This window comes from Rhinopithecus roxellana, chromosome 17 (assembly GCF_007565055.1).
Source record: "Rhinopithecus roxellana isolate Shanxi Qingling chromosome 17, ASM756505v1, whole genome shotgun sequence".
NCBI classification, from domain to species: Eukaryota; Metazoa; Chordata; class Mammalia; order Primates; family Cercopithecidae; genus Rhinopithecus; species Rhinopithecus roxellana.
Window position 1 is genome coordinate 40,839,901 of NC_044565.1, and position 25,306 is coordinate 40,865,206.

General features: G+C 44.3%; 1 non-coding gene across 1 annotated transcript; it reads right to left on the bottom strand.

Moving 5' to 3' along the window:
• Nucleotides 1-17,004: 17,004 nt before the first annotated feature.
• LOC115894388 lies at nt 17,005-17,114 on the bottom strand. The gene has a single exon (XR_004054518.1). It is a non-coding gene; the product is annotated as a U6 spliceosomal RNA (small nuclear RNA).
• Nucleotides 17,115-25,306: the final 8,192 nt, after the last annotated feature.

Sequence of the window (25,306 nt, forward strand, 5' to 3'; positions counted from 1 at the left end):
TATGAGTAGGATATCTCCACAGAGTAAATGTTGTGTTGTCTGTCTTCATTTTCTATCAGCTGGACTTTCCATTCTAGAATTATGAGACCACCTTGGAGAAAGATGTGTGGTACATGACCCTGGGTTACATCATAACGTGTTTCCAGATCGTAGTGTTCAATGTCCTCAGAAGTAACTGCCTGTTGCCTCTGCTGCCCTGTGAACCAGTGTACAGTCGCCAGATAGGGACGGGTGAACACCTGATTCCAAACATGTAGGATGGGGGTCTTGTCCTTTTTTTATGTGGTTTAATTGTTAAGTATCTAAAGCTTAATATGCTGTGCTATGCAAATATTTTATGGATATAACACTGTCATATTTTGATGTCAACAGAGTTTTAGAGATAAAATGGTATCTAGCCAACATCAAGTGACTTTATAGCTGCAAGAAATGTGGTATGTGGAGAAGTTCTGTATGTGAGAAAGGAAAAAAAGAAAATTAAAGTGTATTTGAAAAATATTTTTTAAAAATTTAAACACTAAGATTTGATGAATTTCCTTTCTGCTGAACACCAGGAGGTGCTGGGAGGGTGGCACACCCAGAGGTCATGGCAGCACCACACCCCTCCCTCTGTACTTTGCCATATCCATCTCTTCATTTGGTTGTTCATCTGTATCTCTTTATGATTTTTTTTTTTTTTTTTTGAGACAGAATCTCACTCTGTCGCCCAAGCTGGTTTGCAGAGGCATGATCATGGCTCCCTGCAACCTCTGCCTCCCAAGTAGCTGGGATTACAGGCATATACCACCACGCCCGTCTAATTTTTGTATTTTTTAGTACAGACGGGGTTTCACCATGATGGCTAGGCTGTTCTTGAACTCCTGACCTCATGTAATCCACCTGCCTTGGCCTCCCAATGTGCTGGAATTACAGGCCTGAGCCACTGTGCCCAGCCAAGACCCTCTCTTTTTTTTTTTTTTTTTTTTGAGCCTCACTCTGTTGTCCTGACTGGAGTGCCGTGGCGCCATCTCAGCTCACTGCAACCTGTGCTTCGCAGGTTCAAGCGATTCTCCTGCCTCAGCCTCGTGAGTAGCTGGGATTACAGGTGCCTGCCACCACGCCCAGCTAATTTTTGTATTTTTAGTAGAGATGAGGTTTCACCATGTTGGCCAGCTACTTGGGAGGCTGAGATGGGAGAATCACTTGAACCTGGGATGTGGGGGTTGCAGTGAGCCAAGATCATGCCACTGCACTCCAGCCTAGGGAAGAGAGCAAGACTCTTTTTTTTTTTTTTTTATTTAAACGGAGTTTCACTCTTATTGCCCAGGCTGGAGTGCAATGGTGCGATCTCGGCTCGCTGCAACCTCTGCCTTCCCGGTTCAAGCCTTCCAAAGTGCTGGGATTACAGGAGTGAGCCACCGCGCTCATTTCATGGCAGGCGTACAAAAAACTTTTGTATTTTTAGTAGAGAAGGGATTTCACCACGTTGGCCAGGCTGGTCTCAAACTCCTGGCCTCAAGTAATCCGCCTGCCTTGGCCTCCCAAAGTGCTAGGATTAGGCAGGAGAATAGGACCTGGAGGCAGGGAAACTAAGGACTTCCGAGAACTAAATCAAATGGAAACATCTTAGCTATGACAGGAAATATCCTTTTCATTTACATAGGCTGTACAGGGAGTAAATGATTTTGTAACTTTACTTCATCCTCTTCATTTACATAGGGTGTACGTCGAGTAACTAATGGAAACCTCTGGAAGGTATTTAAACCCCAGAAAATTCTGTAATGGGCTCTTGATCCCCTATGCTCAGGCCTACTTTCAACCTCTGGAGTGTACTTTTGTTTTCGAGAAATCTCTGTTTTTGTTGCTTCATTCTTTCCTTTCTTTGTGCATTTTGTCCAATTCTTTGTTCAAGATGCCAAGAACCTGGACACCCTCAATCGGTAACAGGATTACAGGCCTGAGCCACCACACCCGGCCTATGATATCTTTTATAATAAACTGGCAATGTGTTTGCCTGAGTTCTGTGAGCTGTCCTAGCAAATTAGTCAAACCCAAGGAGGAGATTGCAGGAACCCTGATTTCTAGCCAGTCAGAAGTACCAGTGGCCTAAGGATCATGTAAGAGTTTTCATTCACTCATTCATTCATTTATTTATCATTCTTGTAAGTACATAGTAGGTGTATGTATTTCTGGAGTACATGAGATATTTTGGTACAGGCATGCAATGTGTGGTGTCAGAATTGAACTGAATTATGGGACACCCCGATGGAGAATCCACTGAAGCATTGCTTAGTGGGATAAAAATCCCCACACATTTTGGTGGCCAAGGGTCTCAGAAGTCTTCTCTGTTGGTTGTGAGATTAAAGGCCAAAAAAAAAAAAAGGTTTTTTCTTTTTTGTAGAAATGGGGTCTCCACCTGTCATCCAGGCTGGTCTTGGATTCTTGGCCTCAAGCAATCCTCCCACCTCACATCACTGCACCCGGCCTGGTTTTTCTTTTTATGCGTGACAACTAAGTGTAATATGTGATGCTGGACTGAATTCTGGACCAAGGTTTTTAGAAAACTTATTATTTTGCTACAGGGGACATTAGTGGATTAACTGATGAAATTTAAATAAGGTACACCAATTATAGTACTGTATCAGTGTTAATTTCATGATTTTCATAACTGTATTGTGATTATGTAAGAGAATATCATTGTTTTTGCAAAGCTGTTTAGTGGTAAAGTGGCATCGTGTCTGCAGTTTACTCAAATGTATAAACAGAGGGGCCAGGTGGGGTGGCCCACGCCTGTAATCCCAGCACGTTGGGAGGCCAAGGCAGCTGGACACTTGAGGTCAGAAGTACAAGACCAGCCTGACCAACATGGTGAAACCTCATCTGTACTAAAAATACAAAAATTAGCTGGGTGCAGTGGTGCACGCCTGTAATCCCAGCTACTTGGGAGGCTGAAGCACAAGAATTATTTGAATCCCAGAGGCCAAAGTTGCAGTGAGCTGAGATTCCAGCTGAGGTGCTCAGACTGCTTGAACCCAGGAGGTTAAAGTTGCAGTAAGCGATGATCATGCCACTGCACTCCAGGGTGGGTGACAGAGCGAGACCCCATCTGTAAAAATTAATAAATAAATAAATTGGTATGATCACTTTGGAAAGCTGTTAGTATACTCAATTGAACACACACATACCCTAAGACCCAGCAATTTTACTACTAAATATATGTCCTGCAGAAAAGACAGATGCACCAAAAGACATATACAGGAATATTATTCACATCAGCCCCAAACTGGATACAACCCCAAAATAGAATAGATAAGTAAAATGTGGCATATTTACACAACTGAACACTACTGGCAATAAAAATGAATGAACTGCAACTATATAAAACCACGCGAATGAATTTCTCAGACGTAATGTTGAACAAGACACAAAAGAACACACGCAGTATGAGTCCATTTACACATAGTTGAAAAACAGGCAAAACTCATTCTTAAAACATTTTTACGGCCGGGCGCGGTGGCTCACGCCTGTAATCCCAGCACTTTGGGAGGCCGAGGCGGGCGGATCATCAAGGTCAGGAGATCGAGACCACGGTGAAACCCCGTCTCTACTAAATAGTACAAAAAATTAGCTAGGCGCTGTGGCGAGCGCCTGTAGTCCCAGCTAGTCCGGACGCTGGGGCAGGAGAATGGCGTGAACCCGGGAGGCGGAGCTTATAGTGAGCCGAGATCGCGCCACTGCACTCCAGCCTGGGGGACAGAGCGAGACTTCGTCTCAAAAAAAAAATTTTTTTTTACTTTTTAATTGAATTATAACCAGAGAAAATGTACAAATCTTAAATGTATAGCGTTATATAGCATTTTGACATATGGAAAACATTCATAATGACTATTAAATACCTAGATTCGGATATGGACTATTTCATCCCCCAGTAGCTGTGTCCCCCTCCCAGATGATAACTCCAAACTTCAACTACTATTCTGATCTATTTGTACCTTGAATTAGATTTTTCATAGACTACTCTTTCTTTTTTTCCTTCTTTTTTTTAAAGACAGAGTCTTAACTCTGTCATCCCTTAAATAATAATGAGCATTGCCCCTTCCCGCTAACCCCTAGCAATCAGTTTCACTTTTTGTCTTTATGATTTTGCATTATTTATTTAGAAACAAGGTCTCGCTTCGTTGCCCAGGCTGGAGTGCAATGTCATGAACACAGCTTACTGTAGCCTCTAGTTCTTCGGTTCAAGTGAGCCTCCTGCCACAGCCTCCCGAGTAGCTGAGACTACAGACACATGCCACCATGACCAGCTAATTGTTTTAAATTTATGTTTTATAGAGATGAGGTCTCGCTCTGTTGCCCCGGGTGGTCTCAAACTCCTGAGCTCAAGCAATCCTCCCACCTCAGCCTTCCAGTGTTGAGATTACAGGCATAAACCACCATGCCTGATTTTTTTTAAAAAATCTTTTGTAGATATGGGTCTCCCTGTGTTGCCCAGGCTGGCCTTGAAATCCTGGGCTCAAGTAATCATCCTGCTTTGGCCTGATTACTAGTTCTACTATTTCTTGACCTGACTGTTGTTTCCATAGATGTAGTCACCTTTTTATTATTTATTAATCTCTATATTTAGGATTTGTATACTTTTCTGTATATATGTCACACTCCAATAAATTTTTTCTCAAAAAAATCTAAAGATTTTATTAGCTATTGCTCCTCAACTCAGCACAGTGACTGTAGAATTTTATCTAGGTATGTTCTAAGCATTAGCTTCTTTCATTTCTGTGACTACAGGCATATTTCATGATTTTATGATTATTATCATTTTATGAGTCTGCCTATTTAAACTAAAGACTTAAAATAGGAGGGGGGATAACATTTGAAAAATTAGTATATTATAAAAGTCATTGTTTCTCTGTGAGGAGAGATGATGAATACATGAATTGTTTTTTCTCTCTCAGCTTCTAGTTACTACAGAGCAATCTGAGATCTGAGAGACATTCTGAAGAGGTGGGGAAAGGGGCTTACCAATGAGCACATAAGAGCAACTTGTTTGGACACAGTGTCTACCTGGACACCGTTTCCCAGTCAGTCCCATTTAGATTAAAATATGTCTCTGTCCGGGCGCAGTGGCTCATGCCTGTAATCCCAGCACTTTGGGCCAGGCGGGTGGATCACCTGAGGTCAGGAGTTCGAGATTAACCTGGCCAACATAGTGAAACCCCATCTCTACTAAACATACAAAAATTACTTGGGCATGGTGGTGTGCAACTGTAGTCCCAGCTATTTGGGTGGCTGAGGCAGGAGCATCGCTTGAACCCTGGGGGGTGGAGGTTGCAGTGAGCCAAGATGGCGCCACTGCACTCCAGCCTGGGTAACAGAGTGAGACTCCATCTCTAAATAAAATAAATTAATAAATAAATAAAAGTATAGCTCCAAGTCTTGTCTTCAATGGTAAAGTCTGACACTAACATCCCAAGGCAGAATCTTGTTATTTCCAGTGGTATTTGTTGTCATGAATTCATTAGTTTAATGCTGGGACTATATATAATTCTTTTTTTATTTTTATTTTTTATTTTGCAGAGCATAGTAGAGGTGTGAGACTATGTATAATTATATAATTATCTTGGCTGTTTTCTGAGAAAACTTACAGAGGAATGGATATCAATAATTTTTTTTTTTTTTTTTTAGATGGAGTCTCAATCTGTCACCCAGGCTAGAGTGCAGTGGCATGATCTCGGCTCACTGCAACTTCTGCCTCCTGGATTCAAGCGATTCTCCTGCCTCAGCCACCTGAGTAGCTGGGATTATAGGCATGTGCCACCATACCTGGCTGGTCTCAAAACTCTGACCTCAGGTGATCCACCCACCTTGGCCTCCCAAAGTGCTAGGATTACAGGCATGAGCCACCTGTACCAATAATTATCGAAACTAGAGTTTTATGTAAGAATTGACATTTCTTTTTGTTGTTTATATTTCTCCCCACTTCCACGATGTACAACCTTCCTAATATGAGAATGTTGAGCTGTTGTGATGACTAATGTTAAGTGATATTATATTTATCTAAATTAGTTTCAACTTAATCACCATTTCCTGAAGTCACCTCAAAATGAATTGATGACTCTAAGAAAATAATCACTTTTAGGAAACAATTAGTTTGGACACTGTGTTTCTACGTGAAAACCAAATAGAATTTTGTTTGAAAAATTAGAAGCAGTTAATTGCACTCAAATCATGACTCTCTCCTGAGGAAAGTACTTTGCAGATTATAATTATCAGTAATACTTTGTAAATGAAAAAGCAAGCATTGAAGAAATTAAGCATTTTGTGGTTCTCTGTGAAATTAGAGCCAGGAATGACACTCTGTATTTCTGGTTCTTGTTCTTGTACCAAACCATCTGACCATAGATAGGCAACTTTTAGACTTTAGCCAAGAATAAAGGAAATTGTCAAGATAACCTTAAAAAATTTATGCAATATTAATATGCAATCCTCTTTCACATTAAATTTATGAAATCATATTTAATGCCGGGCCTGGTGGCTCACACCTGTAATCCCAGCACTTTGGGAGGCTGAGGTGGGGAGATCACTTGAGGTCAGGAGTTTGAGACCAGCTTGGCCAACAAGGTGAATCCCTGTCTCTACTAAAAGCACAAAAATTAGCCAGGCGTGGTGGTGTGCGCCTTTAGTTGCAGCTACTTGGGAGGCTGAGGCAGGAGAATCGCTTGAACCTAGGAGGCGGAGTTTGCAGTGAGCCAAGATCGCTTTTCCAGCCTGGGCAGGCAACACACTGAGACTGTCTCAAAAAAAAAAAAAAAAAAAAAAAAAAGAAAAAGAAAAAGAAAGAAATCATATTTAATGTATTTTTAAGATATGAAATTTTGGCCGGGCGCGGTGGCTCAAGCCTGTAATCCCAGCACTTTGGGAGGCTGAGACGGGCGGATCACGAGGTCAGGAGATCGAGACCATCCTGGCTAACATGGTGAAACCCCGTCTCTACTAAAAACTACAAAAAACAAGCCGGGCGAGGTATCGGCGCCTGTAGTCCCAGCTACCCGGGAGGCTGAGGCAGGAGAATGGCGTGAACCCGGGAGGCGGAGCTTGCAGTGAGCTGAGATCCGGCCACAGCACTCCAGCCCTGGGTGACAGAGCGAGACTCCGTCTCAAAAAAAAAAAAAAAAAAAAGATATGAAATTTTATATTCTCACTTTCAGTGACTAGATTCCTAGTCACTTAAGAGAGTCATTCTTTTTCTTTGAAACAGGGTCTCTCTCTTATCACCCAGGCTGGAGTACAGTGGCTCAATCTCAGCTCACTGTGGCCTTGACCTCCCAGGCTAAAGAGATTCTCCCACCTCAGCCTCCTAAATGGCTGGGAATACAGGTGCACGTCACCACACCTGACTTTTTGGAGAGACAGGGTTTCGCCATGTTGCCTAGGTTGGTCTTGAACTCTGGGCTCAAGCGATCCTCCCGCCTGGACCTCCTAAAGTATTGGGATTATAGGTGTGACCCATCGCGCATGACCCTGGGAGTCATTCTTGACTCCTTCTGTTATCAGAAAGGGGTCCCAATCCAGACCCCAGATTTCAAGAGAGGGTTCTTGATTCTTGGGCAGAAAAGAACTGGGGTGAGTCCACAGTGCAAAATAGAAGCAAGTTTATTAGAGAAGTAAATAAACAAAAGAATGGCTACTCCATAGGCAGAGGAGCCCCGAGGCCTGCCTGTTGACTATTTTTATGGTTATTTCTTGATCATATGCTAAACAAGGGGTGGATTATTCATGAGTGTTCAGGGAGTGCGTGGGTAATTCCTGGAACTGAGGGTTCCTCCCCTTTTAGATCATATAGACTAACTTCCTGATGTTGCCAAGGCATTTGTAAACTGTCATGGCGCTGGTAGGAGTCTTTTAGCATGCTAATGCATTATAATTATAATTAAATATAATGAGCAGTGAGGACCACCAGGGGTCACTTTCATCACCATCTTGGTTTTGGTGGGATTTGGCCTGCTTCTTTACTGCATCCTTTTATCAGCAAGGTCTTTGTGACCTGTGTCTTATGCTGACCTCCTATCTCATCCTGTGACTGTGAACCACCTGGAAATGCAGTCCAGCAGGTCTCAACCTTATTTATTTATTTTTTTTCAAGACGAAGTCTTGCTCTGTCACCCAGGCTGGAGTGCAATGGTGCAATCTCGGCTCACTGCAAACTCTGTCTCCCGGGTTCAAGGGATTCTCCTGCCTCAGCCTCCCGAGTAGTTGGGATTACAGGTGCCCACCACCACGCCTGGCTGATTTTTGTATTTTTAGCAAAGATGGAGTTTTGCCATTTTGGTCAGGCTGGTCTCAAACTCCTGGCCTCAGCTGCCTGCCTTGGCCTCGCATAGTGCTGGGATTACAGGCATGAGCCACCGTGCCCGGTCGACTCAGCCTTATTTTACCTAGACACAATTCAAGATGGAGTCGCTCTGGTTCAAATGCCTCTGACACTGCCTGTCTCAAGTTCAAACTTTTAAGCTCTGTTCTTACTTTACTCTTTTTCCTTTTTTTTGGAAATAATTTCAAGCTTATAATACAAGTTGCAAGAGTAGTGAAAAGAATAGTTTTTCCTCAAACCACTAATTTTAACTTTAATTTAATTTTTTTTTTTTTTGAGACAGAGTCTTGCTGTGTTGCCCAGGCTAGAGTGCAGTGGCAGGATCTCAGCTCACTGCAGCTTCCACCTCCTGGGACAAGTGATTGTTCTATCTCAGCCTCCCAAGTAGCTGGGATTACAGATGTGTACTACCATGCCTAGATAATTTTTTGTATTTCTAGTAGAGACAGGGTTTCACCATGTTGGCCTGGCTGGTCTCAAACTCCTGGCCTTGAGTAATCCACCCACCTCAGCCTCCCAAAGTGCTTGGATTACAGGCATGAGTCACTGCGCCGGGCCTAGTTTTTAATTTTTCATTTCTTTTTTTAAAAAAATTTTTGAGACAGGGTCTCACTCTTATTGCCCAGGATGGAGTGCAGTGGTGCAATCATAGCTCACTGTAGACTCAACCTTCAGGGCTCAAAGCAATTCTCCCACCTCAGGCTACCACATAGCTGAGACTACAGGCACAGGCCATGACCCTCAGCTAATTTTTGTATTTTTTGTAGAGACGGGGTTTTGCCATGATGCCCAGGCCGGTCTCGAACTCCTGGGCTCAAGTCATCCTCTTGCCTCAGCCTGCCAAGTAGCTAGGATTACAGGCGCCCATCACCATGCCCAGCTAATTTTTGTATTTTTGGTAGAGGTGGGGTTTCACCATGTTGGCCAGGCTGGTCTCAAACTCCTGACCTCAAGTGATCTGGCTGCCTCAGTCTCCCAAAGTGCTGTCTTTTTGTTTTTTTGAGTCTGTTAGCCAGGCTGGAGTGCAGTGGGACGATCACAGTTTACTGTAGCCTCGACCTCCTGGGCTCAAGTAATCCTTCCTGCCTCAGCCAAGCACACACTACCACGCTGGGCTAATTGTGTTTTTTGTAGAGACAAGATTTCACCATATTGTCTAGGGTGATCTTAAATTCCTGAGCTCAATCCCGCCGCCTCCCACCTCGGCCTCCCAAAGTGCTAGGATTATAGGCGTGAGCCACCTCGCCAGAACACTTGTTTTCTTTTCTTTGGGATAAAAGTTCAGGAGGGGCCAGCGTGGTGGTTCACACCTGTAATCCCAGCACTTTGGGAGGCAGAGGTGGGCGGATCACTTGAGGTCAGGGGTTCAAGACCAGCCTGACCAACATGGTGAAATCCTGTCTCTACTGAAAATACAAAAATTAGCCGGGCATGGTGGTGCATGTCTATAATCCCAGCTACTTGAGAGGCTGAGGCACTAAAATCGCTTGAAACCAGGAGGCGGAGATTGTAGTGAGCTGAGATCGTGCCATTGGACTTGAGCCCAGGAAGCCGCTCCAGACTCCATCTCAAAAAAAAAAAAAAAAAAAAAAAAATATCCAGGAGGGCAGTTAGTTGCTGGGTCAAATAGTAGTTACATGTTGTTATAGAAAAAATTGTTTGTCACAGGCTGACAAGAAATTGCATGGTGGCACACGCAGGTTGTTCCAGCTACTTGGGAGGCTGAGACAGGAGAATTACTTGACCCAGGGAGGCAGAGGTTGCAGTGAGCCGAGAATCCTCCACTTCACTCCAGCCTAGGCAACAGAGGGAGGCTTAATGTCAAGAAAAAAAAAGCTTGTTTGGTGTGGTGGCTCACGCCTATAATCCTGGCATTTTTTTTTTTTAAAGACAGAGTCTTGCTCTGTCACCCAGGCTGGAGTGTGAGTGGCATGATCTCAGCTCAAGCAATTCTCCTGCCTCAGCCTCCCGAGTAGCTGGGACTACAGGTGCCTGCCACCACGTCCAGCTAATTTATTGTAGTTTTAGTAGAGATGGGGTTTCAACATGTTGTCCAGGCTGGTCTCGATCTCCTGACCTCGTGATCCAACCGCCTTGGCCTCCCAGAGTTCCGGGATTACAGGTGTGAGCCACTGCTCCTAGCCAAATCCTGGCATTTTGGGAGGCCAAGATGGGAGGATTGCTTGAGTTCAGGAATTGAAGACCAGCCTGGTCAAGATAGTGAGACCCCCATCTCTAATTAAAAAAAAATTTTTTTCAGACTTTTTTCCAGAGTAGTTGTATTATTTTACATACCCACCAGCAGTGTATGAATGATCTAGTTTCTCAAAATCCTTACCAGCATTCGGCAATGTCATTATATTTTATTTTGGCCACTCTAATAGATGTGTAGTGGTATTCCACTGTGGTTTTAATTTGCATATGGTTAATGGCCAGTGGTGTTAGACATCTATTCATGTGCCTTCTTGCCTTCTGAATATTCTCTTTGATGAAATGTCTGTTTATATCTTGTGCCCATGTAATTGGTTTGTATTTTTACTGTTGAGTTTTGAGGGGTATTTTTTTATGTATTTTAGATATTAGTCCTTTGTCTGATGTAACCTTTGCCAATATTTCCCCCTATAGTCTGTAGCTTTTACTTATATTCTCTTAACAGCATCTTTTATGAAGCAATAAATATTTTAATTTTGATGAGGGCCAAGTTGTCAATTTTTCCATCATGCTTTTGGTGTTAAGTGTAAGAATCCCTTGTCTAGCCTGAGATTCCAAAGACTTTCTCTCATTTTTTTCTAAAAGTTTTATAGTTTTACATTTTACGTTTAAGTCTATGATTTATTTTTGTTAAATTTTGTAGAAGGTATGAAGTTTAGGTTGAGGTTCATTTTTTTGCCTATGCATGTTCATTTGTTAAAAAGGCTATCCTTCCTCCATTGAATTGCTTTCATACTGTTGTCAAAAATCAATTTGCCACATTTGTGTGGGTCTATTTCTGGGTTCTCTGTTCCTTCACCAATATCACTCATTTGATTACTGTAGCTAAATAGTAAGATTTAATATTTGGTAGAGTGATTCTTTTCTGTTTCTTCTTTGTCAAGATTGTTGGAGCTATTCTAGGACCTGTGCCTTTCCATATAAATGTTAGAATAAGCTTGTCTATGTCTGCAAGAAAGCTTTTTAGGATTCTTATAGGAATTGCATAAAACCTACAGATAAATTTTGGAGGGAATTAACATCTTTGTTATTTTGAGTCTTCGAATCCATGAACATGGTATGTCTCTCCATTTATTTAGGTCTTTCAGAATTTCCTTCATCAGCATTTTGTAATCTGTAGGATACAAATCCTGTACTGTTTTATTTTATCTATTTATATACTTTTTTGGGACAGAGTCTCACTCTGTTGCCCAGGCTGGAGTTCAGTGGCATGATCTTGGCTCACTGCAGCTACTCTGCTTCCTGGGTTCAAGTGATTCTTCTGCCTCAGCCACCTAAGTAGCTGGGAATACAGGCATGTGCCACCACTCCCGGCTTATTTTTAGTAGAGATGGAGTTTTACCATGGCCAGACTGGTCTTGAACTCATGATCTCAAGTGATCCACACGTCTTGGCCTCCAAAAGAGCTGAGATTACAGGTGTGAGCCACTGAGCCCAGCCCTGTACATGTTTTATAAGTTTATACCTAACTATTTAATTTTCTTTGGAGTGATTGTACATAGTATTGTGTTTTTAATTTCAGTTTCCACATGTTCATTATTAACATATAGAAATGCAATTGATTTTTCTGTGTTGGTTTTGTGTCTGTGACCTTGCTGTACCCATTTATTGGTTCTAGGAATTTCTTTGGCAGATTCCTTGGAATTTTCTAGATAGTCATATCATCTGCAAATTGGGACAGTTTTATCTCCTTCCTTCCTTCCTTCCTTCCTTCCTTCCTTCCTTCTTTCCTTCCTTCCTTCCTCTTCTTCTCTTCTCTTTCTTTCTTTCTCTTTCTTTCTTTCTTTCTTTTCTTTCTTTCTTTCTTTCTTTCTTTCTTTCTTTCTTTCTTTCTTTCTTTCTTTCTTTCTCTCTCTCTCTCTTTCTTTCTCTCTCTTTCTTTTCTTTTTTTTCTTATTGAACTTGCAGTACTATGTTGAATGAGAGTCGTGACAGGACATCCTATTTTAGCGGGAAAACATTCAGTCTTTCACCATTAAAAGTATGATGTTAGCTGTAAGTTTTTTTTTTGTAAGCCTACATTCATTTTGGAAACAAATCTACCATGTTGACTTTTGATTAATCCATGTTCTGGAAAGGCCTCTATGATTTCCAGTTTATCTACTGCTCCTTTCGTAAGAGCAGGTACTTACCATAAATTCTGCCCTTAGGTCATACACATCCCTTCTGAACTACCCCTCCCATACGATATAAAAGTCCTGAGTCAGCCAGGCGTGGTGGCTCACCCTGTAATCTTAGCACTTTGGGAGGCCGAGGCTGGCAGATCATCTGAGGTCAGGGGTTTGAGACCAGCTTGACCAATGTGGAGAAACCCCATCTCTACTAAAAATACAAAAAATTAGCTGGGTGTGGTGGCGCATGCCTGTAATCCCAGCTACTCAGAAGGCTGAGGCAGGAGAATCACTTGAACCTGGCAGGCGGAGGTTGCGGTGAGCCGAGATCACCCCATTGCACTTCAGCCTGGGCAACAAGAGTGAACTCCATCTCAAAAAGAAAAAAAAAAGAAAAAAGGAAAATTAGCCAGGCGTGGTGGCGCATGCCTATGATCCCAGCTACTCAGGAGGCTGAGGCAGGAGAATTGCTTGAACCTGGGAGGCAGAAGTTGCAGTGAGCTGAGATCATGCCACTGCACTCTAGCCTGGGTGACAGAGCGAGACTCCGTCTCAGAAAAAAAAAAAAAAAATGCCCTGAGTCTTGTGAGTAAGGGTGCAGCATCCAACATCTTGTCATCGTTGCTACCCGAGACACAGACATAACTTCTGTTAGTAAGTCTCTACTAACGTTTTTTCCTAAGAAGCTGGATTTATCCACCTCTTTCTTCAGCCTCTCAGCTTCCTCAGACTTTGGGGCAGATTTACATAGATCTGTGGGCCATGGAACAATGCTCTTTCTCAAGTTGGGGAATTCCTTTCATTCCTGGTGTGCTGAGACTTTTTTATTTTATTTTATCTTATTTTATTTTGAGACAGGGTCTTTTTACTCTGTCACCTAGGCTGGAGTGCGGTGGTGTGATCATAGCTCACTGAACCTTCAATTTCCTAGGCTTGAGCAGTCCTCCTGCCTTAGCCTCTGGGGTAGCTGGAACATTTTGCTAAATCCTTTTTTTTCAATTGATATGATTATATGATTTTTCTTTAGCTTATTGATGTGGTGGATTATACTGATTATTTTTTGAAATATTGAACCAGCCTTGCATATATAGAATAAATCCTACTTGGTTATGGTTATTTATACCATAAACAAACCATTGCCATTTTCATACATTGTTTGATTAGACTTGCTAACATTTTGTTGAGGCTTTTTGTGCCTAAGTGATCTGTTATAATATATTGGTCTTTAATTTTCTTTCTTTTGCTCTCTTGGTACTTTGGCTCAAGCCTGTAATCTCAGCACTTTGGGAGGCTGAAGTGAGCAGATCATTTGAGGTCAGGAGTTCCTGACCAGCCTGGCCAACGTGGTGCAACCCCGTCTCTAGTACAACTACAAGTATCAGCTGGGAGTGGTGTCGGGCGCTTGTAGTCGCAACTACTTGGGAGGCTGAGGCAGGAGAATTGCTTGAATCCTGGAATGGGAGTTTGCAGTGAGCTGAGATCATACTGCTGCATTCCAGCCTGGGCTATGGAGCAAGACTCTATCTCAAATGAACAAATAAAAAACACAGAAAGAATATTTACTCCAAATTACATTGAAGAATATTCACCATTTTGGAAAACAAATATTCTAATACTAATAATGAGACCAAATCACACGCCTACTTTATATAATTGTTCCTGTTACATGATTAGATAGTAAGCCATGGCTGGGTTGAGGTGGTTCACACCTGTAATCCCAGCACTTTTGGGAGGCCGAGGCAGGTGGATCACTTGAGGTCATGAGTTCGAGACCAGCCTGGCCAACATGGAGAAACCCCTTCTCCACTAAAAATACAAAAAATTAGCCTGTGTGGTGGCTCACGCCTGTAATCCTAGCTGCTCAGGAGCCTGAGGCAGGAGAATCAGCTGAACCCGGGAGACGGAGGCTGCGGTGAGCCGAAGTTATGCCACTGCACTCTAGCCTGAGCGACAGAGTGAGAATCTGTCTCAAAAAAGAGAGAAAAAAAACATAGTAAGCTACTCTTTCATAGATTTACCCAGGTTCAGGGACATCAGAAATGATGTTTATAGCAAGCTCTTGGTCAAAATCGAAGTCAATTGGCTGATTCTGGCTTAACTCATTTTAGTATATGCCTAATGTATTTGTTTATTATGTAATATAAAATAATATACTGCATTAATACCGTACTACAGTAATATATTATATACCTGCAGTAGGGTATTATTAATATATTATCTTAGTCTGTTTTATGTTGCTTATAACAGAACACCTGAAGGTGGGTAATTTATAAAGAAAGTGGTTTTTTTTTTTTTTTTTTTTTTTTGAGATAGGATCTCACTCTGTCACCCAGGCTGGAGTGCAGTGGCACAATCTCGGTTCACTGCAACCTCTACCTCCCAGGCTCAAGTGATCCTCCCACCTCAGCCTCCCAAGTAGCTTGGATTACAGGCGTGCACCACCATGCCCGGCCAATTTTTGTATTTTTAGTAGAGACATGTCAACCAGGCTGGTCTTGAACTCCTGACCTCAGGTGATCCACCCACCTCGGCCTCCCAAAGTGCTAGGATTACAGGTGTGAGCCATTGAGCCCAGTAAGTCATCGCCTTTTAAAGGCCCATCTCTTTTTTTTTTTTTTTTTTTTTTTGAGACGGAGTCTTGCTCTGCCGCCCAGGCTGGAGTGCAGTGGCCGGCTCTCAGCTCACTGCAAGCTCCGCCTCCCGGGTTCACGCCATTCTCCTGTCTCAGCCTCCCGAGTAGCTGGGACTACAGGCGCCCGCCTTGTCGCCCGGCTAGTTTTTTGTATTTTTTTAGTAGAGACGGGGTTTCACCGTATTAGCCAGGATGGTCTCGATCTCCTGACCTCGTGATCCACCCGTCTCGGCCTCCCAAAGTGCTGGGATTACAGGCTTGAGCCACCGCGCCCGGCCTGGCCCATCTCTTAATATTGCCACAATGGGGATTAAATTTCTTCTTTTTCTTTTTATTTTTTTTTCTAAGATGGGATCTCACTATGTTGCCCAGGCTATTCTTAAACTCCTAAGGTCCAGCAGTCCTCCTGCTTTGGCTTCCCAAAATGCTGGGATAACAGGCCTGAGCTGCCATCTCTGGCAGGGATTAAATCCTAACACAAGTTTTGGAGGGGACAAATACCTTACAAAACATACATAAAATTTCTTTAAGTTAAAGCACAAGATAGAAGTTGTAACATTTTCTTCCTGTATTCCAGTGAACTTTCTTCTGTACATGGGGTGTGTGTGTATCCCTCCTTGTAGACCACTGACCTATAACACAGAGTTCAAAGTCCTTCCTCTGTTATAAACAGAGTCCTTGCCTCTCACCTCTCCCTGCCTTGAACCTTATACTCCCACAACATTGATTTTTTTTTTTTTTTTTGAGTTGGAGTCTCACTCTGTTGCCTCGGCTGGAGTTCAGTGGTGTGATCTCGGCTCACTGCAACCTCTGCCTCCTGGGTTCAGGCGATTCTTGTGTCTCAGCCTCCTGAGGAGCTGGGATTATAGGCACGTACCACCACACCTGGCTAATTTTTGTATTTTTAGTGGAGTAGGAGTGTCGCCATATTGGCCAGGCTAGTCTCGAACTCCTGACCTTAAGTAATCCTCCCACTTCAGCCTCCCAAAGTGCTGGGATTACAGGCGTGAGCCACCATGCCAAGCCTGAATTTATTTATTTGTTTATTAGTTATTTTTATTTTTTGAGAAATGTCTCGTTCTGTCGCCCAGACTGGAGTTCGGTGGCACGATCTTGGCTCACTGCAACCTTTGCCTCCTGGGTTCAAGCAATTCTCCCTGCCTCATTCTCCCGAGTAGCTGGGATTACAGGTATGTGCCATCATGCCTGGCTAATTTTTGTATTTTTTAGTAGAGGTGGGGTTTCACCATGTTGGCCAGGCTGCTGTTAAACTCCTGGCCTCAAGTGATCCACCTGCCTTGGCCTCCCAAAGTGCTGGGAATACAGGTGTGAGCCACCGCGCCCGGCCCTGAATTTATTTTATTTTATTATTTATTTATTTTTGAGATGGAGTTTCGCTCTTGTTGCCCAGGCTGGAGTGCAGTGGCGTGATCTCAGCTCATTGCAACAACCTCTCCCTCCCGGGTTCGAGCCATTCTCCTGCCTCAGCCTCCGGAGTAGCTGAGATTACAGGCATGTGCCACCACGCCCCACTAATTTTGTATTTTTAGTAGAGACGGGGTTTCTCCATGTTGGTCAGGCTGGTCTCAAACTCCCGACCTCGGGTGATCCGCCCATCTCAGCCTCCCTAAGTGTTGGGATTACAGGTGTGAGCCACCGCACCTGGACTGAATTTATTTTTTTAAAAATATTTTTATTATTTGTTTGCTTTGGAATGCTTCACGAATTTACATGTCATCTTAGTGTAGGGGCCATGCTAATTTTCTCTGTATTGTTCCAATTTTAGTATATGTGCTGCTAAAGTCTCCTACACGTTGTGCTATTTCTTGCCTCTATGACTTTGCTCAGGCTGTTCCCTGCGCTAGCATGCCATTTCCTTTCAAGTCTGGCTAACTTGATTCATTGTTTTGTCTCATCTCAAACACATCACACTCTCTGGGAATTTCCCTGACATTTCTTTTTTTTCTCCCTTGAGGTTAGGTTAGGTGTCCCTCCTCTAGGCTCCTAAGTTCCCAGTGTGTCATTCTATTCTTAGGCCTATTAATTGTATTTAATTAAATTAATTAATTTATTTATTTTGAGACAGAGTTTCACTCTTGTTGCCCAGGCTGGAGTGCAATGGCACCATCTTGGCTCACTGCAACCTCTGCCTCCCGGGTTCAAGTAATTCTCCTGCCTCAGTCTCCCAAGTAGCTGGGATTACAGGCATGTGCCACCATGCCCAGCTTATTTTGTATTTTTAGTAGAGACAGGGTTTCTCCATGTGGGTCAGGCTGGTCTCGAACTCCTGACCTCAGTTGATCCTCCTGCCTCAGCCTCCCAAAGTGCTGGGATTACAGGCGTGAGCCACCGCGCCTGGCTATTAATTGTATTTTAATTGTCAGGGGGCAACCTGTGCTGATTTAACTTGTGTTTCTACCACCCTGGAGGATTGGGGCTGAAAGAGAAATTAAGTCGGGGTATAGAAAAGTAGAAACAATTGGGCCAGGTGCAGTGGCTCAGGCCTGTAATTCCAGCACTTTGGGAGGCCGAAGCGGGCGGTTTGCCTTAGCTCAGGAGTTCAAAATCAGCCTGGGCAACATGATGAAACCCCGTTTTTACTAAAATACAAAAAGATTAGCCAGGCATGGCGGCGTGCACCTATAGTCCCAGCTACTTGGGAGGCTGAGGCAGGATAATTGTTTGAACCTGGGAGGCAGAGGTTGCAGTGAGCCAAGATGCCAAGATTGTGCCTCTGCATTCCAGCCTGGGCAACAGAGCGAGACTCCGTCTCAAAAAAAAAAAGGGAAAAGAAAAGTAGAAAAAGTTGTATTTTTTGCACACTTGAGAGTTTTCAGACTGATGTTTGAAGCTACTATTCTTATTGACCTTGGCTCTTGGTACCTTACCCAGGTGCTAGGTTCAAAAGGGAGTTATATGAAAAGCACATATATATTCATCAGGTAGAGTGCTAGGAAGTAGATGGCATTGCCAAATGAAGATATTTAAGGAGAGTTTAAAAGGGGACTCTACGAAGCTATCGCTGTGAGGTTTACCTCCACAATGGATTGGGCAACACTCAAGACTTGTCATAGCAGGTTCTGTTTCCATTCCTAGGCCTGCAGAGGCCATGAGAAGAACTGGTTACAGGAACGCAGAGTCAGGGAAAGCTGTGTGGGCAAGGTCACCTGACAGAGTATAGATGTTTGAAGTGACCCTGATAGGAAACAAATACCCTGACCTTGTTGTCTTGTTCTTCCATCTCCCACCAGCGGCCCCCACCTTTAACTGAACCCAACTCGAAGGCAGAGAGCAAGTCAGCCTGTTGCTGATGTAGTCCCAGGCACAGGGCATGGTGGGTAAGGTGGAGAGAACATCAAGTGGGCACACCAAAGACACCAGCACAACAGATAACCCTAAGCATCACAGTAGGTATCGAGTCAGACATGAGCAGGGTAGGAGAGCCCCCCCTCCTCAAACCGCCACTAGGAATGTCAGGCAGCCATCAGGTGATGGTCAGGTGGTTATTAAATGGTATCTCTAAAATAATAATTGGTCACAGCCAGAGCCAGGGAAAGGCAGTCTCTCAATAGATAAACACACCTGAAACTGGTGATCAGCAGCTTCTCAATAAGATCTCAGGAGTTGGACAAGTGGGCTCAAGCATGCTCATTAAGAGACAAAATGGGCCGGACGCGGTGGCTCAAGCCTGTAATCCTAGCACTTTCAGAGGCCGAGGTGGGCGGATCACAAGGTCAGGGGTTCAAGACCAGCCTGGCCAATATGGTGAAACCTCCACCCCCCGTCTCTACTAAAAATACAAAAAAACATTAGCTGGGTGTGGTGGCGCTTCTACTTTAGTGTAATCCTAGCTACTCAGGAGGCTGAGGCAGGAGAATTGCTTGAACGCAGGAGGTGGAGGTTGCAGTGAGGCAAGATTGTGCCACTGCACTCCAGCCTGGGCAACAGAGCAAGACACTGTATCAAAAATAAATAAATAAATAAATAAATAAATAAATAATAAATACATTAAAATAAATACATAAGAGAGACGAAGTGGTGGAGTTTAACTGGTATATGACCTTCTATATGACCTTCCTCTAGGAATGGTAGACTGGTAAGGGAAGTATGTTAGCGGTGGAAAGCGTCGGAGTCACACAGCACTAAAATATGTTACCAGTGGCAAATCCGTACAGGTCTGCAGCAACCTCAGTTCTTGCTCCTTAGAAGAAAGAATGTAACTGAAGGGTAAAAGGCAGAAGGAGAGACTAAGGCAAGTTTTAGGGCAGGAGTGAAAGTTTATTACAAAGCTTTGGAGTAGGAAGGAAAGAAAGGAAAGTACACTTGGAAGAGGGCAGACAACTTGAAAGGCAAGTGTGTGGTTTGACCTTTTGACTTGGGGTTTTATATGCTGGCATACTTCTGGGGGCTTGCATCCCTTCTCCCCTGATTCTTCCCTTGGGGTGGGCTGTGCTTATGTGCAGCGGCCTGCTAGCACTTGGGAGGTGAGCACGCACGGTGTGTTTCTGGAGTCCTGCCCATGCTCACTTGAGGTGTCCTTCTCTTACCAGTCAAATGTCCCTACAGGGTGGCCACGTATGTTAAACTCCGTCACTTTGCCTCTTAATGCTTGTGCTTGAGCCCACTTGCCCAACTCCTAAGATCTTATCGGGAAGCTGCTGATCACCAGTTTCAGGTGTTTTTATCTATTGGAAGACTGCCTTTCCCTAGTACTGGCTGTGAACAATTTTAGAGAGACTGTTTAACAACCACCTGACCATCACCTGATGGTTGCCTGACATTCCTGGTGTGTGTGTGTGTCCGTGTGGGGGGCTCTCTTACCCTGCTCATGTCTGACTCGCTGTCCACGCTAACAAAAGTATCTATGAAAACCCCTAAAATCCACTCCCAGCCCCCTGTCCACTTAGCCTTGAGGTTTTCACATATGAAACCTTTAAATAAGTGACTTATCATACAGTGATGGAAAATGCTAAAGTCTTTTCTTTATTTCTTTATGTCTGAGAGGATTGCTTTCTCTCAGCCATTAAACCATTACTGTCTGGCTGAAGTGGTGGAGAATTCCATAATGAAGATGATTAGCAAAATATCATATGTCATAAACTCAAATGCCTCAGGGGGCCAGGCAGGTGATGGAAATCAGAGCAAATGATACATGGATGGATGCAGCTGCAGGCCAGTGGGTGATCTCCGGCTCACTTTCTTTCTGATACCCCTTGATATGGTTTGGCTGTGTTTCCACCCACATCTCATTTTGAACTGTAGTTCCCACAATCTCCATGAGTCGTGGGAGGGACCCATTGGGAGGTAATTGAATCATGGGGGTGGTTTCTCCCATCCTGTTCTTGCCATAGTGAGTTAGTTCTCACAAAATTTGGTGTTTTCATAAGGGGCTTCTCCCTTTGCTGGGCATTTGTTTTCTCTCCTGCTGCCATGTGAAGAAAGACATATTTGCTTCCCCTTCCACCACAATTGTAAGTTTCCTGAGGCCTTGCCAGCCATGCTGAACTGTGAGTCAATTATTATTATTTATTTCTTTTTGAAACAGAGTCTTGCTCTGTCGCCCAGGCTGGAGTGCGGTGGTGCCATCTCGGCTCACTGCAACTCCCCCTCCGTGGTTCAAGTGATTCTCCTGCCTCAGCCTCCCAAGTAGCTGGGATTACAGGCATGTGCCACCAAACCTGGCTAATTTTTGTATTTTTTAGTAGAGACGGGGTTTCGCCATGTTGGCCAGGCTGGTCTCGAACTCCTGACCTTGTGATCACCCACCTCGGCCTCCCAAAGTGCTGGGATTACAGGTGTAAGCCACAGCGCCCGGCCTATTATTATTATTTTTGAGATGGAGTCTTGCTCTGTCACCCAGGCTGGAGTGTAGTGGTGCAATCTCTACTTACTGCAACCTCCGCCTCCCAGGTTCAATCAATTTTCCTGTCTCAGCTTCCTGAGTAGCTAGGACTACATGTGCCCGCTACCATGCCTGGCTAATTTTTGTGTTTTTAGTAGAGATGGGGGTTTCACTGTATTATTCACGCTGGTCTTGAACTCCTGACCTCAGGTGATCCACCTGCCTTGGCCTCCCAAAGTTGTTGGGATTACAGGCATTAGCCTCTGCACCCAGCCTGAACTGCTAGTCAATTAAGCCTCTTTCCTTTATACATTACCCAGTCTCAGGTATGTCTTTATTAGCAGCATGAGAACAGACTAATACACCCCCTTTCATCAGTCTTTGATAGTGAGGAGCAAACACCCTATTGGCAAATTGTTTCTGGTTTCTGGGTGGGATTGGTAGAAAGCCTTCTCTTTCATGCCCTGCTGAAAGGCTGATCTTCCTAACAACTGCAAGTCACAGACTAGGGCACTTCTGAAGGCCTACTATGTGCAAACACTGTTCTAAGTGCTTCCACCTTAATTGGCTTTTTTTTTTTTTTTTTTGAGATGGAGTCTTGCTTTGTCACCCAGACTGGAGTGCAGTGGTGCTCTCAGCTCATTACAACCTCCGCCTCCTGGGTGCAAGCGATTCTCCTGCCTCAGCCAACTGACTAGCTGGGATTACAGGCACCTGACACAATGCCTGGTGCCTGGCAAATTTTTGTCTTTTTTTTTTTTTTTTTAAGTAGAGACGGGGTTTCACCATGTTGGCCAAACTGGTCTTGAACTCCTGACTTCAAGCGATCTGCCCACCTCAGCCTCTCAAAATGCTGGGATTACAGGCATGAGCCACTGTACCTGGCCCCCCTAATTAGCTTCTTTAATCCTCTCTGCATCACCACAAGATAGGTACTACTGTGATCACTATTTTACAGGTGAGTAAATGAAGCACAGAGAGGTTAAGGAGGAACAGGGTTATCTGTTACAACTCTTCAGCAGGGCATTCTGGGCAGTACTGTCTAATTTGTGAGAGGCAAGGGGACTATTTGTTAATTATTTATTATTATTATTATTATTTTGAGTAGAGCCTTGCTCTGTCATCCAGGTTGGAGTGCAGTGATACAATCTTGTCTCATTGCAACCTCTGCCTCCTAGGTTCAAGTGATTCTCATGCCTCAACCTCCTGAGTAGCTGGGATTACAGGCATGCACCACCTTGCCTGGCTAAATTTTGTATTTTTTAGGAGAGATAGGGTTTCACCACGTTGGCCAGAATGGTCTTGAACCCTTGATCTGTATTAGTCCGTTTTCACACTGCTGATAAAGACATACTTGAGACTGGGCAATTTACAAAAGAAAGAGGTTTAATGGACTTATAGTTTCACATGACTGGGGAGGCCTCACAATCATGGCAGAAGGCAAGGAGGAGCAAGTCACATCTTACTTGGATGGCAGCAGGCAAAGAGAAACAGAGAGCTTGTGCAGGGAAACTCCCATTTTTAAAACCATCAGATCTTGTGAGACTTATTCAGTATCATGAGAACAGCACAAGAAAGACCTGCCCCCATGATTCAATTATCTCCCACCAGGTCCCTGCCACAACACATGGGAATTATGGGAGCTATGGGTGTGAGAGAGAGCCAAATCATATCATTCTGCCCCTGGCCCCTCTCAAATCTCATGCCTTCACATTTCAAAACCAATCATGCCTTCCCAACAGTCCCCTAAAGTCTTTTTTTTTTTTTTTTTTTTGAGATAGAGTCTCGCTCTGTCTCCCAGGCTGGAGTGCAGTGGCGTGGTCTCTGCTCACTGCAAGCTCCACCTCCTGGGTTCATGCTATTCTCCTGCCTCAGCCTCCTGAGTAGCTGGGACTATAGGCGCCTGCCACCACGCCTGGTTAATTTTTTGTATTTTTAGTAGAGACGGGGTTTCACCATGTTAGCCAGGATGATCTTGATCTCCTGACCTCGTGATCCACCTGTCTCAGCCTCCCAAAGTGCTGGGATTACAGACTTGAGCCACCACACCCAGTCGTCCTTTTGAGTTAACTCATTTCAGCATTAACTCAAAAGTCCACAGTACAAAATCTCATCTGACACAAGGCAAGTCCCTTCCACCTAAGAGGCTGTAAAATCAAAAGCAAGTAAGTTACTTCCTAGATACAACGGGGGTACATGAATTGGGTAAATATAGCCATTCTGAATGGAATAAATTAGCCAAAACAGAGGGGCTACAGGCCCATGCAAGACTGAAATCCAGCAGGGCAGGCAAATCTTAAAATTCCAAAATGATCTCCTTTGACTCCATGTCTCCTATCCAGATCATGCTGATGCAAAAGGTGGGCTTCCACGGCCTTGGACAGCTCCGCCCCTGTGGCTTTGCAGGTATAGCCCCTCTCCTGGCTGCTTTCACGGGCTGGCATTGAGTGTCTGTGGCTTTTCCAGGTGCACGGTGCAAGCTGTTGGTGGATCTACCATTCTGGGGTCTGAAGGATGGTGGCCCTCTTCTCACAGCTCCACTAGGTGGTGCCCCCAGTAGGGACTCTGTGTGGGGGCTCTGACCCCACATTTCCCTTCTGCACTACCCCAGCAGAGGTTCTCCATGAGGGCCCTGCCCCTGCAGCAAACTTCTGCCTAAGCACCCAGGTGTTCTTATACATCCTCCGACATCTAGGCAAAGGTTAAAAAAAAAAAAAAAGGCCAGGCGTGGTGGCTCACACCTGTAATCCCAGCACTTTGGGAGGCCAAGGTGGGTGGATTACCTGAGGTTGGGAGAGTTTGAGACCAGCCTGACCAACACAGAGAAGCCCCGTCTCTACTAAATATATAAAATTAGCCGGGCATGGTGGCACACGCCTGTAATCCCAGCACTTTGGGAGGCCAAGGTGGGTGGATTACCTGAGGTTGGGAGAGTTTGAGACCAGCCTGACCAACACAGAGAAGCCCCGTCTCTACTAAATATATAAAATTAGCCGGGCATGGTGGCACACGCCTGTAATCCCAGCTACTTGGGAGGCTGAGGCAGGAGAATCACTTGAACCTGGGAGGCAGAGGTTGCGGTGAGCCGAAATCAAGTCATTGCACTCCAGCCTGGGCAACAAGAGGGAAACTCCATCTCAAAAAAAAAAATCTCTAGGGCAGGGGAAAATGCTGCCAGTCTCTTTGCTAAAACATAACTAGAGTCACCTTTGCTCCAGTTCCCATCCTCATCTTCATCTGAGACCACTTCAGCCTGGACCTTATTGTTCATATCACTATCAGCATTTTGGTCAAAGCCATTCAACAAATCTCTAGGAAGTTCCAAACTTTCCCACATTTTCCTGTCTTCTTCTGAGCCCTCCAAACTGTTCTAACCCCTGCCTGTTACCTAGTTCCAAAGTTGCTTCCACATTTTGGGTTTTTTTTTTTTTTTTTTTGAGATGAAGTTTGGCTCTTGTTGCCCAGGCTGGAGTGCAATGGCATGATCTCGGCTCACCGCAACCTCTGCCTCCTGGGTTCAAGTGATTCTCCTGTCTCAGCCTCCCAAGTAGCTGGGATTACAGGCATATGCCACCACGCCTGGCTAAGTTTGTATTTGTAGTAGAGATGGTGTTTCTCCATGTTAGTCAGGCTGGTCTTGAACTCCCTGTGGGTTTCCAGGTGCTACAGGTACACCCTGCATTCCAGGCAAATTCCCTTAAAACAGACAAATGGTGGGAGAGGTGGGCTCTGTGATCTGACCACCTTGGCCTCCCGAGGCACTGGGATTACAGGCGGGAGCCACTGCACCTGGCCTATTTGTTAATTTTTGAAATTTATTTGAATCTAATCTGGTTTTAAAAATGATTTGAGGTGTCTAGAATGTTTCATCTTTGAAATAGATTACATATTATATCATTAAGGAAATAGTAAATCTGGAAAGTAATAACACTTACCTTTAAGGGGCTGGATATGAGTATATCCATATATGGCCACAATCATGGCTGCAATAACCCCATGGGGGCAGGAAGTCATTTCAGCTCTGCTTCCATTAGTCTGGACATCAGCCTGGGGCTCTTGAAGCCTGTGGGTTTCCGGGTGCTACAGGTGCACCCTGCATTCCAGGCAAATTCCCTTAAAACAGACAAATGGTGGGAGAGGTGGGATCTGTGGAAGGTTCTCCC